Source organism: Lycium ferocissimum, chromosome 3, assembly GCF_029784015.1.
Source record: "Lycium ferocissimum isolate CSIRO_LF1 chromosome 3, AGI_CSIRO_Lferr_CH_V1, whole genome shotgun sequence".
NCBI classification, from domain to species: Eukaryota; Viridiplantae; Streptophyta; class Magnoliopsida; order Solanales; family Solanaceae; genus Lycium; species Lycium ferocissimum.
The window spans coordinates 4,047,226-4,059,385 of record NC_081344.1 but is presented as its reverse complement, the minus strand read 5'-3'; the positions used below and the strand labels follow the sequence as shown (position 1 = coordinate 4,059,385).

Here is a 12,160-nt window from a genome sequence, read left to right as displayed (position 1 = left end):
GATTACTTTATTTTGCTGTGCATTAATTGTGTTGAGATAATAGTGAGCATAGGGTCTTGTCCTTGTTTCAGTGAATTGTTAGATCGAGTATTGGATCATGACTCCTAAAAGGATTTAATTATATGAGCATGGTTTTCCTCCTTTTCACGGTATATTATATTGTATAATTAAGAATTTTATGATTATTAAATAGTTTTTTATTAAAATGGTCTATTTATTTGAGAGAAAATGCACAAATACCCTCAACGTATACTCGAATTAATTATACCGCACTCAACCTTTGCGGGTGACCTATTACCCCCTGACCTTATTTTTTCTGTATTTTTATACCCTTTTTTGACTAACGTGGCACAAAAAAAAAATTTGATGCCGATTTGCACAGTGGAGAGTGTTGCACACTCTCCGCCACATTAGCGCCACGTCACTGCCACATCTTCTTCTTCTTCTTCTTCGTCATTTCAAGAAATCAATCAACCCATTCTCCTCCATTTGAAATTAGGGATAACTCACCCAAAAACCTTTTGAAATTTTGGACCGACACCCAAATAGAAGCTATCAGTAGGGTCATCCTTCCACATTCCTTCCTTATTAACGTTATTCAAGAAACGTTTTTTAATTGAAACCAAACGTTCCGTGAATGCGTAACCATTTCCATAAGCATCTGTGGCATACTTGTAGCCTATAGCTACAAGCGGGAGCACATTAAACCTATTTAAATTATTGATGCATGTCACAGCTTCTTGAAAAGTGTCAAATTTCAAAACAGAAACATGTCTAGTTTCCTTTTTGTCTACCACTGTTCCTTGAAAAATATTATGATCCGTCCATTTACCAATAGTAAATTCACTAGTATATGTCATTTTTTCATCCAAATTCATTTTAAGAAAATGCAATAGAAAACAAAAAAGAACAAAGAATCTTTTTTTTTTTTTTTGAAATGGATAAGAGAGCAGAGAAGAGTAGGGCTTTTTTTTTTCTTCTCCTTCTTCTTTTAAAATGGCAGATTAATATGAAAAAAATGGGCATTGAAGAACCATTGCCATTTTTACGAATAGATGGAGAAAGTAACTGATGTACTTTTGATTTTTTCTGAGAAAGGAAAGATTTCTCTGAGTTTTAGTGGAGTGAAGAATAGCGCTTTTTTTCTTCCTCTTCTTCTTCTTCTTCTTCTTCTTCTTCTTCTTCTTCTTCTTCTTCTTCTTTTAAAATGGCAGATTAATATAAAAAAAACAAAAAGGGCATTGAAGAACCATTGCCATTTTTATGCATAGATGGAGAAAGTAACTGATGTACCTTCGATTTTTTCTGAGAAAGGAAATATTTTTTTTTCTGAGTTTTGAGAAGAGAGATTGAAGAAGAGAGAAGAGAGAAGAGAGAAGAGAGGAGAGTGATTTTATCAAAAGCCACTTACATTAGTGCAGTGCAAGCTGGCTACCGAGTACAATTGCAAACTTAAAGATTTTTTCGTCAAAGGCGCAGTGAAAGCTGGCTACCCAAGCACCTAGAAAATAATTGAATGCAGTAGATTGTGTTTTTTCTTTTTCATCTCCTCCTTATGAACAAGTCGATCATAAAATACTATTTGGCAGAGGCTAGAGCACGCAGGCGTTGGTAGACATGTGTGCTTGCTTGCCAATTAAAGGGCATTTTCGGTATTGCTTGATTTCCATGCCTTAAGATTATTGTACCTAGCTGTTGTATAACGTGTACTTTTTTATTATTGGACATCAAAAACCACCCATGTTTTTCTGTTGACCTTTGTGTCCTTCAAAAAAGAAGCTGCACTTGAACTTCCTATGCTGTAGGACCAATCTTCTTTTTCTATTTTCCTGCCTTTTGATTTCTTGGATTCCCTTTTATTTAACACCAGTGGACCCCACGTATTAATTTTGGATCAGAATGCGTGTGTCTCTATGGTTTACCTGGCAACTTCTTCATAAATTGTTCATTTTAGTGGCAAATCAAATGTTTTTTATTTAAGTCAAACAATTTTTCATATAATTCCAATGTTAATTACTCCATTATTGATATTTATTTACAAAAAATATTAAAGATTAATCAAAGACTATAATATTGTTGTTGTTCTTAATAATAATAATAATAATATTTCCTATGTTAATAATATTTATTCGGTATTAATTTTATGCTTAATGAAATAATTTACTACCACACAAATATATAGCCTCTTAAAGTATTTCAAATAATCTGAAATAAAGAAAATATACTATAACACAAATTATAGAACCCATGCTTCCAAGACGAAAGCCTTTTCACACGTGACTCGCAAAAAACGTCATAAAATTTGTTTTAAAGTTCTGTATGCTGGATCACTTGTCCATAAAAGCAGAAAATGGAAAGCGACTCCACTGGGGGGTCGAACCCAGAATCTCTGGTTTCGTAGACCAGTGCCTTATCCATTGGGCCATGGAGTCTTTGATTAAAAAAAAAAAATACTAAGAAGGTGTAGTGTGACTTACTTCTTGTACTCTTCTATATATGGTGTTAGCCTGCCAAAATAAATTGAGAAATAAGCAAAACACGACCTTCTGTTGTTACTTTAAATTTTCTTAGGAAAAGGATTAAAAATAGTGTTTTAAAGTTCTATATGCTGGATCACTTGTCCATAAAAGCATGTATTGTCTTCAAAGAAGAAGCTTTAAAGCATACTTTACATTTTTTTTTTTTAATTAAATAGGGAGTAGGGGAAGGGGAAATGGGGGAGAGGATTACGATGTGGGGTTCGAACCCTGACCAACAAGATGAAAGTTCAGGTAGCTAACCAACTGAGCTACTAGATCCCTACAACACACTTTACAACTTATATCAGTTATAGGCTTTTAAACCAACAACGTTTACCTGCCATATGAGCATGTAGTTGGTGAAAGATCTATGTGCAGGTCTCCTAGCTCAAAGGAGGTTTGAAATATTTATTACTTTTGACTAGCTTTTATATCATATAACGTTCATCTTCCCATACTAATTTTTTTGTTATCAAGTGCGCTTGAATTTCTTATTCAGTACAAATCATATGAAGGGTAATCTACGAAAAAAAATGTCTGCCTAAGTCTTATTAAGAAAGTTACATGGCTATTTTTGTTGAGGAAGATAACAAATACGTTCCGATTAAAAAGCCGAAATACAAAGTTGTTGGTCCACACATTATTATCATAAAAAATCTCATATTATGTTTTAAAATAACAAGTGTGCAAGAGGAGAAGTAAAGAACAAATAAATTTTATCGGGTCGGTAAATTTATTATTGATCAACACAAATTTTGTGCTAATTGACATGTCCAAAAACTAGCATGTATATATGTCAAAAAGAAAAATAAAGGCGTGCAAAAAGGTGAAAGCCCATTAAAATATGATTATCACTTTTGTTGATATTTCTAGTAGATTTCATTCTTTTCAGATTCTTAAAGCAAATTTATCAAAAACAAAATTGATTAGCAATAAATAAGAAAATTAAAAAGAACATAAAGTGAGTTTGATACGCACCACCAACGATTGACATAATAAGCAATGGATGCTCCGCTAACAAAAGCAATAGCTGCAAGCGACCGCATGTAAGAGTTAAAATGCAATGAACGAAATTTAAACTTGATAATTAAACAAAGTGGGCGGGTGATAAAGATAGTATTTTACCCATGTGAACAATTGGGTCAGATCTGGCATTAGCCAATTTTCTGCATAAAAAAAGAAAAAAGAAAAATTAAGTGATAATTATATCAAAGGCTAATCAAAAGGTTGGCTATAATATCTACCGTTAAAAAAAAAAAACTGGCTATTAATGAGAAGTTACAAAGGAAAAGCACAAAGACTGGTGACACATAATTTTCTTTCAAGCGAGTCCCTAGGATAGGGCTGGAAAACCTTTTCCAGCATCAAAGTCTCTCTTTCGATGGTTGTTTTATGGTTTTATTGGTTTAGATAGTTTGTCATCTTTTCTTAGTCATGATTAACAGAATTTATTTCATTCTTGTTGACAAATCTTTTGATATTGCAGAAAAGAGAAAGAGGTCAGGCACATACAAGAGAAGAAAGAGGCAGATCTATTGAAGACATGCACGACTCCGAAACAGAAGAAAGGAAGCCATGAAATCCAAAATTTAGTGTTCAATGTGAATTTTTAGGAGCCTAGCTTGATGAAAAGGATGGAATCTGTAAGCAGCAGTTACCAATGAAGGTCAACATTATTTCATGGAATGTCAGGGGGGTTGAATCAACAACATACCCAGTGTAATTCTACAAGTGAGGTCTGAGGAGGATTGTGTGTACGCAGATCTTACCCCTATCTTGGGAGATAGAGAGGTTGTTCCAGCTTGCATATGGTGGACTATTTGGAAAGAGAAGAATTGAAGGCAAGGGCAGTCCAATCCAGAAGATCAAGAGTTCTTGATAAAGAGATTATTTTAGATATGATACACCATGCAATTTTTTTGGGGGATGCTAATGAATATAACATGTTACCAAATTCAAAAAAAAAAAATTGCTATATCCAAATAACATAAGGAAAAAAAATTAGAACTAAGCAATCAGATTTTATAATCCCTGACATACTGGTCCGGTAAGGCGTCTTATGTCCGATCTTAATATAGTGGAATTAAATCCTAGAGTATATCGGTGACAATCTTAATTTTCTAGTCCCCATACTTGAAAGCCATTTTTAACCCTTTTCCTTGGATTAAAATCTCTGGTGATATTGATTTGACAACAGTAATAGGAGCATTAGTTTTAGATTGGACTTGTTTTTCAAGTTAATGAATTGATCACTTCAATGTTGGAAGAGTATTTCAAGGTTCTGCTTTCAAATTCGTGAAAGAGTAATAAGATTTCGTCAAAACCCACAATATGATAAATTTTTCTAAACAAAGATCAACACACTCTAATTCAGAATTAATTCAAAAATTGTTCATTCACCCATTCATAATTTTAATTTCCAGCTATACATAAAATTGAATGTGTCATGAATTCAAATACAAAAGGATAGATTCGTACAAGAAACAACACATTGCTTCTAAGAACTCCAGAGGAAATTAGAATTCGAATAATCACTTGGACTTGCTAAGTGCAGCACACCTAGCAGCACTCTCTTCGGTTTCTTTAAGAGCCCTACATGAGAAATATCAAAGTGAATTAAAAATCCCAGAACTAGCGCACAAATCACATTAGATACAGAGATTCATGCAAAGATTAAAACAAAACTATTTTTTTTAAATCTAAATTTAAGCAGAAAATAGAAAGCGACTCCACTGGGGATCGAACCCAGAATCTTTGATTTCGTTGACCAGCGCCTTATCCATTAGGCCATGGAGTCTTTGATTAAAAATAAACGAAAAAGGTGTGGTGTAACTTACTTCTTGTACTCATCCATCTATGGCGTTAACATGCCAAAATAAATTCAGAAATAAGACAAACAAAACCTTCTGGTGTTACTCCAAATTTTCTTAGGAAAAGGATTATAAATAGTGTTTTAAAGTGCTGTATGCTGGATCACTGGTCCATAACAGCATGGATTGTCTTCAAAGAAGAAGCTTTAAAGCACACTTTACAACTTATATCAGTTATATGCTTTTAAACCAACAATGTTTACCTGCCATATGAGCATGTAGTTGCAGTGGCCGAGCCACATATTGCCGAGGGTGTTCATCCGAACCCCCTCGGCGGAAAAAAACACTATTTTTACAAGGTTAAAATTATTTTTTATGTATATATAGTAGATGTTGAACCCCCTTAGGCTTCTTCGTATGTTTACTTTTTTATATTTTGAACCCCCTCGGCAGAAATCCTGGCTCCGCCACTGTGTAGTTGGTGAAAGATCTATGTGCAGATCTCCTAGCTCAAAGGAGGTTCGAAATATTTATTACTTTTGACTAGCTTTTAAATCATATAGCGTTCATCTGTACATACTATTTTTTTTTTTTTTAATCAAGTGTTCTTGAATTTCTTTTTCAATACAAATCATATGAAGGGTAATCCGCGCAAAAAAAAAGTTTGCCCAAGTCTTATTAAGAAAGTTACATGGCTATCTTTGTTGAGGAAGATAACAAATACGTTTTGATTAAAAAGCCGAAATATATGTCAGTTGGTCCGCACACTATTATCATAAAAAACTTCATATTATGTTTTAAAATAACAAGTGTGCAAGAGGAGAAGTAAATAACAAATAATCTTATCGGGTCGGTAAATTAATTATTTTCAACACAAATTTTCTACTAATTGACATGTCCAAAAACTAGCATGTATATATGTCAAAAAGAAAAATAAAGGCGTGCAAAAAGGTGAAAGCCCTTTAAAATATGATTATCAGTTTTTTTGATATTTCTAGTAGATTTCATTCTTCTCAGATTCTTAAAAGCAAATATATCAAAAACAAAATTGATTAGCAATAAATGAGAAAATGAAAAAGAATATAAAGTGAGTTTGATATGCACCACCAACGATTGACATAATAAGCAATGAATGCTCTGCTAACGAAAGCAATAGCTGCAAGGGACCGCATGTAAGAGTTAAAATGCAATGAAGGAAATTTAAACTTGAGACTTAAATGAAGTGGGTCTGTGATAAAGATAGTATTTTACCCATGTGAACAACTAGGTCAGATCTAGCATTAGCCAATTTTCTGCATAAAAAATAAAAATAAAAAAATTAAGTGATAATTATATCAAAGGCTAATCAAAAGGTTGGCTACAATATCTACTGTTTCGAAAAAAAAAAAAAAACTGGCTATTAATGAGAAGTTACAAAGGAAAAGCACAAATACTGGTGACATATAATTATCTTTCAGGCGAGTCCCTAGAATAGGGTTGGAAAACCTTTTCAAGCATCAAAGTCTCTCTTCCGATGGTTTTTTTCTGGTTTTATTGGTTTAGACACTTTTTCATCTTTTCTTAGTCATGGTTAACAGAATTTACTTCATTCTCGTTGACAATCTTTTGATATTACAGAAAAGAAACAGAGGTCAGGCACATACAAGAGAAGAAAGAGGCAGATCTATTAAAGACATGCAGACTCCGAAACAGAAGAAAGGTAGCCATGAAGTGTAAAATTTGGTGTTCAATATGAATTTTCAGGAGCCTAGCTTGATGAAAGGGGGGAATCTGTAAGGAGCAGTTACCAATAAACGTCAACATTATTTCATTGAATGTCAGGGGGGTTGAATGAACAACATACCAGTGTAATTTCACAAGCGGGGTCTGGCGAGGGTAGTGTGTACGCAGACCTTACCCTTATCTTGGGAGATAGAGAGGTTGTTCCAGCTTGCATATGGTGGACTATTTGGAAAGAAAAGAATGCTAGATGTTTTGAAGGCAAGGGCAGTTCAATCCAGAAGATCAAGAGTTCTTGATAAAGAAATTATTTTAGATATGATATACCAGGCAATTTTTTTTTTGGGGGGGGTGGGGTGCCGATGAATATAACATGTTACCAATTTCAAAAAAAAAATTGCTATAATCAAATAACATATGGAAAAAAAAAATTAGAACTAAGCAATCAGATTTTATGTTATATTAATTTGTTTAGGACCATAACCAAGAGATAGTCAGCGAGCCAAACGTCAACCATTTCTTTTTTAATAGGATGTACTGGAAAGACAAAATTACCTATTAGACTAATATTAAAATTAGTAGTACAGTAAACAACGAAAGTAATTTTAAGCTTAAACTCTTTTGTTAGACCTGGGAAAAAAAGAAGAAGAAGAAGAAGAAGAAATATTACCTCAAACTATGTAAAATAATAGTAATTATTTGTACTTTATTATTTGTGCACCACACGACCAAGTCTAAGAACATCCCTCACACTAGCACGACCAAGAACCTTAGCCAATTGTCAGCACAAAAAGGAAAGCAACGATCATATGAAAAGCTAATAAATCAAAAGAGTGGGTAATAAAGCAAAATTAGGGGAACCAACCCTCGGAAAGCCATAACACAGTCCTGTTGAAAAGAAAGAAAGAAAGAAAGAAAGAAAGAAGAAGAAGAAGAAGAAGAAGAAGAAGAAGAGGAGGAGGAGGAGGAGAAATTAGCAATCTGTCTGAAATGATGATAAAAGAAGCACCAAAATGTTATTTTTTTCCAACTAAATGTGTAAAAGAGGTCAAAATAGCAACATACGTGTAAGAAAATCAACCAAATAAGAGGAAAATCAACACATATGTATCAAAATCCTATTCAAATCATCACAGGTACATAAAAGGCTAGAAATAAAAAGGCAAAAAAACATCCGAAAATTGAAGGTGAAAACAGTGATTACCTTGAAGAATAAATAGATATGAAGATGGAATTAAAAAAGGGATCCTAGAGCAAGCGGGTTGTTATATCGCAATATACGTGCCTAGGCTTCTTTTTTCCTTTTTTTTTAAAACCCGGAATTATTAGGGAAGTAAGGGTTCGTTTGGTAGGAGACAACTTACTTATGTGGAGTATTAATTTTTGTATATTTTTACAAGATGGGAATAATTAATACATGAATAAAAAGTTAAAATTACAAAATTACCCTTATCCACTCCTCACTTAAATGCTTCCCTTTTATGTGTAAACAATCTCATCCTCTAATACGATATCTTCTAACATCAAGCATCACATCCTTTAAAGTATAGCATGTTTATTAATTTTTAATATAACAAACCAATATCCAAAGAAATAACTTATTCATAACTATACTCTGCATAACTAACTAATTCATGTACTATTTACTAATATCTGCATAACTTTAGCCAGCTAACAAACAACCCTGTTCCAACAACAATAACATACTCACTGTAATCTCATAAGGTGGATTATGTGGAGGTTAGAATGTACGTAGACCTTACCCCCACCTCCAGAAGCGGATTCAAGATTTAAACTCTATGGATTCAATCTTAAAGATTAGCATTGAACCCATTATATTTTAAAGCTATGCGTCCATATCTTCTACTCCCTCTGTCCATTTTATAGAAAGGCGTTTGATTGAGCACAAAGCTTAAAAAATAAAAGAAGACTTTTGAACCTTGTGGTCTAAAACAAACTATAGAAATTTGCGTGGCTATAAATCATTTCATTAAGGGAAAAAACGTGAATTTAAAGTTGAATTGTTACTAAATTTTGAAAGGTATCATTTTTATCGGGACTGACTAAAAAGGAAAGCATATCATATAAATTAGGACGGATGGAGTATTTATCACACTTTTAGTAATTTTTTACATCTAAATTTATGCTCTGTGTCGAAAGTTATGGGTTCACATAACAAAGGTCTTCGGGACGATGTCAATCGCAAGAGATCCGATATCAACCTCGTGTGACGTCCCATCGGCGGGGGCTTTATCCTCGACGACGATCAAGCAGTCGGGTGGCCTTTTCAACTTATTCTAAAAAGTGCTTAATCGTCAGGTTGGTAGAAAGAAGACGACGATGAGGAAAACATGTTGAAGAGAACTTCGCGAAAGACAATAGAAGTTGGCTGAAAAAAAACACCTCTACAAGCGTTTCTAAAGCGATAAGGAAGATATATAGTTTTACTCTGACGGAAAATAGGGGGAGGAGTAATCACCACAACAGGAAAAACCTAGAGTTGCGCCCAGTCGAAAAACGCCGTGTGTCCCAATGAAAGAGATGAAAAGACGACGCCGAATGAGATTCAATGGCATTAATTTCGGCAATGACGCGTGTCTTGTCGCTAAACAGTCAAAAAACATTTCGGTTATTTTTCCCGCGTAAACTTGAAACTCTTCCACTTCCCCGACCTGCTTCATCAAGTGCCCGAAAAGTGGGGACTGTCTGTGCCTGAAAAGTGGGGAACTACGTGCATGTGGTAAAATTCTGGATCAACAGATGGACCACTCAGAATTTCCCATGTGGAGGCATGGGTTTGGCATCACTACCCTGAGGGGTCTTTCTATTGTTGGCAAGAGATCAGATCGACAATTTTCATATCAAATACACTCAGATCGACGATTTTCATATCATGTCCAGTTCTGACAGTTGAATTTTCATATGAGATCTACTCGATCTCCGTGGTTTCCGGCAACTCGAGGCCATTAGAGACGGATCCAGGATTTAAACTTTAGGGGTTCAGCCTTTTAAGATCCTTAGTTGAACTAATTATGTTTTAAAAGTTATGGATTCATATTTACTATATAATGCAGTTTTAATAAATTTTTACATATAAATTTATACTCCGCATCGAAAGTTAAGGGTCAAATTGAACCCCCACCTATAAGGCTACATACGCCTCTGGAGGCCATGGCAGCCACCCATATCAGATCAGATCGACGATTTTAACAATAGAAGTTCGAGCTATCAACGTCGATTCACAATAAGAATACTAGGTAATTATGGTAATTGGGGGTTCTACTTTGATCTAGATAAAAATTAGAAAATTCAGAAGAAACTACACAGTGTAAAAGATTGTAGAGATTTCTAAACGCATTGAAGAAAATCCAGCTTCTCCTATCTGTAAGGATATGACTTAAACTTGGTTACTGGATCGGCCAATTTAAAAAACTTGTTTTCCTGCTAATCATTCAATCCGAGATCAGTATATGTAACCCCTTGTTTGGATGGTTGTTTCCCATGGTTCATTAATGTATGGTTTTCTACGAAACCATATTTGTTTCCAGTGTTCTTAAACTTACGCAGTATGGTGTTGTAAACCCGTTGTAATTCCATAGTTATATTACCATGAAAAGTTTCAATTTTTATAACCACGGATTTAATGGTTTTTGCGTGGTTATGTATTTTATTTCCTATTATACCCCTATCCACCTTCATTCACACACCCCTACCCCCACCAACCCTCACCCTCTACCACCCACCCCCACCACTACCCACTACCCACTACCCCCTACTCCTCATCACCATCCACCCCCACCACTACCCCTACCCCTCATCACCATCCACCCCCACCAACCCTTACCCCCACCCTGCCACCCTCCACCCCCACCACTATCCACTACCCATCCCGACAACCACTCACCCCCACCCTACCACCCCCCACACACTAACCCAACCCACAACCCCCCACCCCTCCGTCACCCACTCCATCCACCTAATGACCATCCCCACCCACCACCTATTTTTTTTTAAGTTAGTAATATTTTATTCTTTATAGTTTGTAATTAAGGCTTAAGGATATTTTAGTAAACTTACATGTTATTATACAGTACCATACAGTCAAATCAAACAATAAAAATATTATTAAACCACAAGAAATGATACAGTGCATCCAAATATTGTGTTCATTAATACAGTACAGCACAATACAATACCACACAGTGGCTATGGGCAGCAGCACGTGAAAATGAAAATGCAATAAACACAAAACTATCTTAATGCACCGACCAATGATTTTGAAACATACGAAACCGATATGATTATTAACAACTTAGCATGTAATAACAGTATGTTTCTAGCTCCTTCCCGCTAAGCTCCGTTCTCCACCCATTGTCGTTGTAGGTGAAACACTCTCAGGGCTGTTGCTACCACTCAGGAGCCTCGCCTGTAAAGTTGAATCTTGATTTCCAGTCGTGGTCGAGAACTCAGAGTTCTTCCTCTCTCAGGAAACCTGCTATCATCCGTCACTGGCTGCATTTTGAAAGGGTTAATAACTTGATAGACTTTAGTTATTTCATAATAATTCAAGATTTTTATTCTTATTTATTTATATATTCGGGCACACAAACAAGAGAGTAGCAATTATTAAGCAATTGTGTAGTTGAGAATTCTGCAAGAGAAGGGTTCATTAATACATCTGCGGGACTCATCAATACACAAAGATAGAAAATGGCATAAATTTCCCCTCGTGCACAATCTATTACAGACCAAGCTCAATTGCAGCTTTATCTACTTTGTTTTAGAAGAAAAGAAATTTCTCCAGACTAGAGAAGGAGGACAAGGGACCATAGCCTCACAATTCTTTCTAATCTGGATCAGTCATGGGACGTTTCGGTTGACTCTACCACATTAATGATGAGAAAGCCACTCTATTCTATGCGCACTCAATTTTTCTGTTTTCCATCTGTCAGCAAAAGTAGGAACAAGAGGAGGGAGGGGGTTGCTTTACAAGACACTGACAAACAAATTTTGCCGCTCTGTATAGTGGTGCTTTGCTGTTTTGACCCTTCTATGCTTTGCTGTTTTGTCCCATGTTAGGAGGATCACATTGTTGGCAATTGAAAGAACTTG

The 12,160-nt window shown here is 35.1% G+C and overlaps 1 non-coding gene across 1 annotated transcript; it reads right to left on the bottom strand.

Moving 5' to 3' along the window:
• Nucleotides 1-2,358: 2,358 nt before the first annotated feature.
• Nucleotides 2,359-2,432, bottom strand: TRNAR-ACG (transfer RNA arginine (anticodon ACG)). Its single transcript has one exon. It is a non-coding gene; the product is annotated as a tRNA-Arg (tRNA).
• Nucleotides 2,433-12,160: the final 9,728 nt, after the last annotated feature.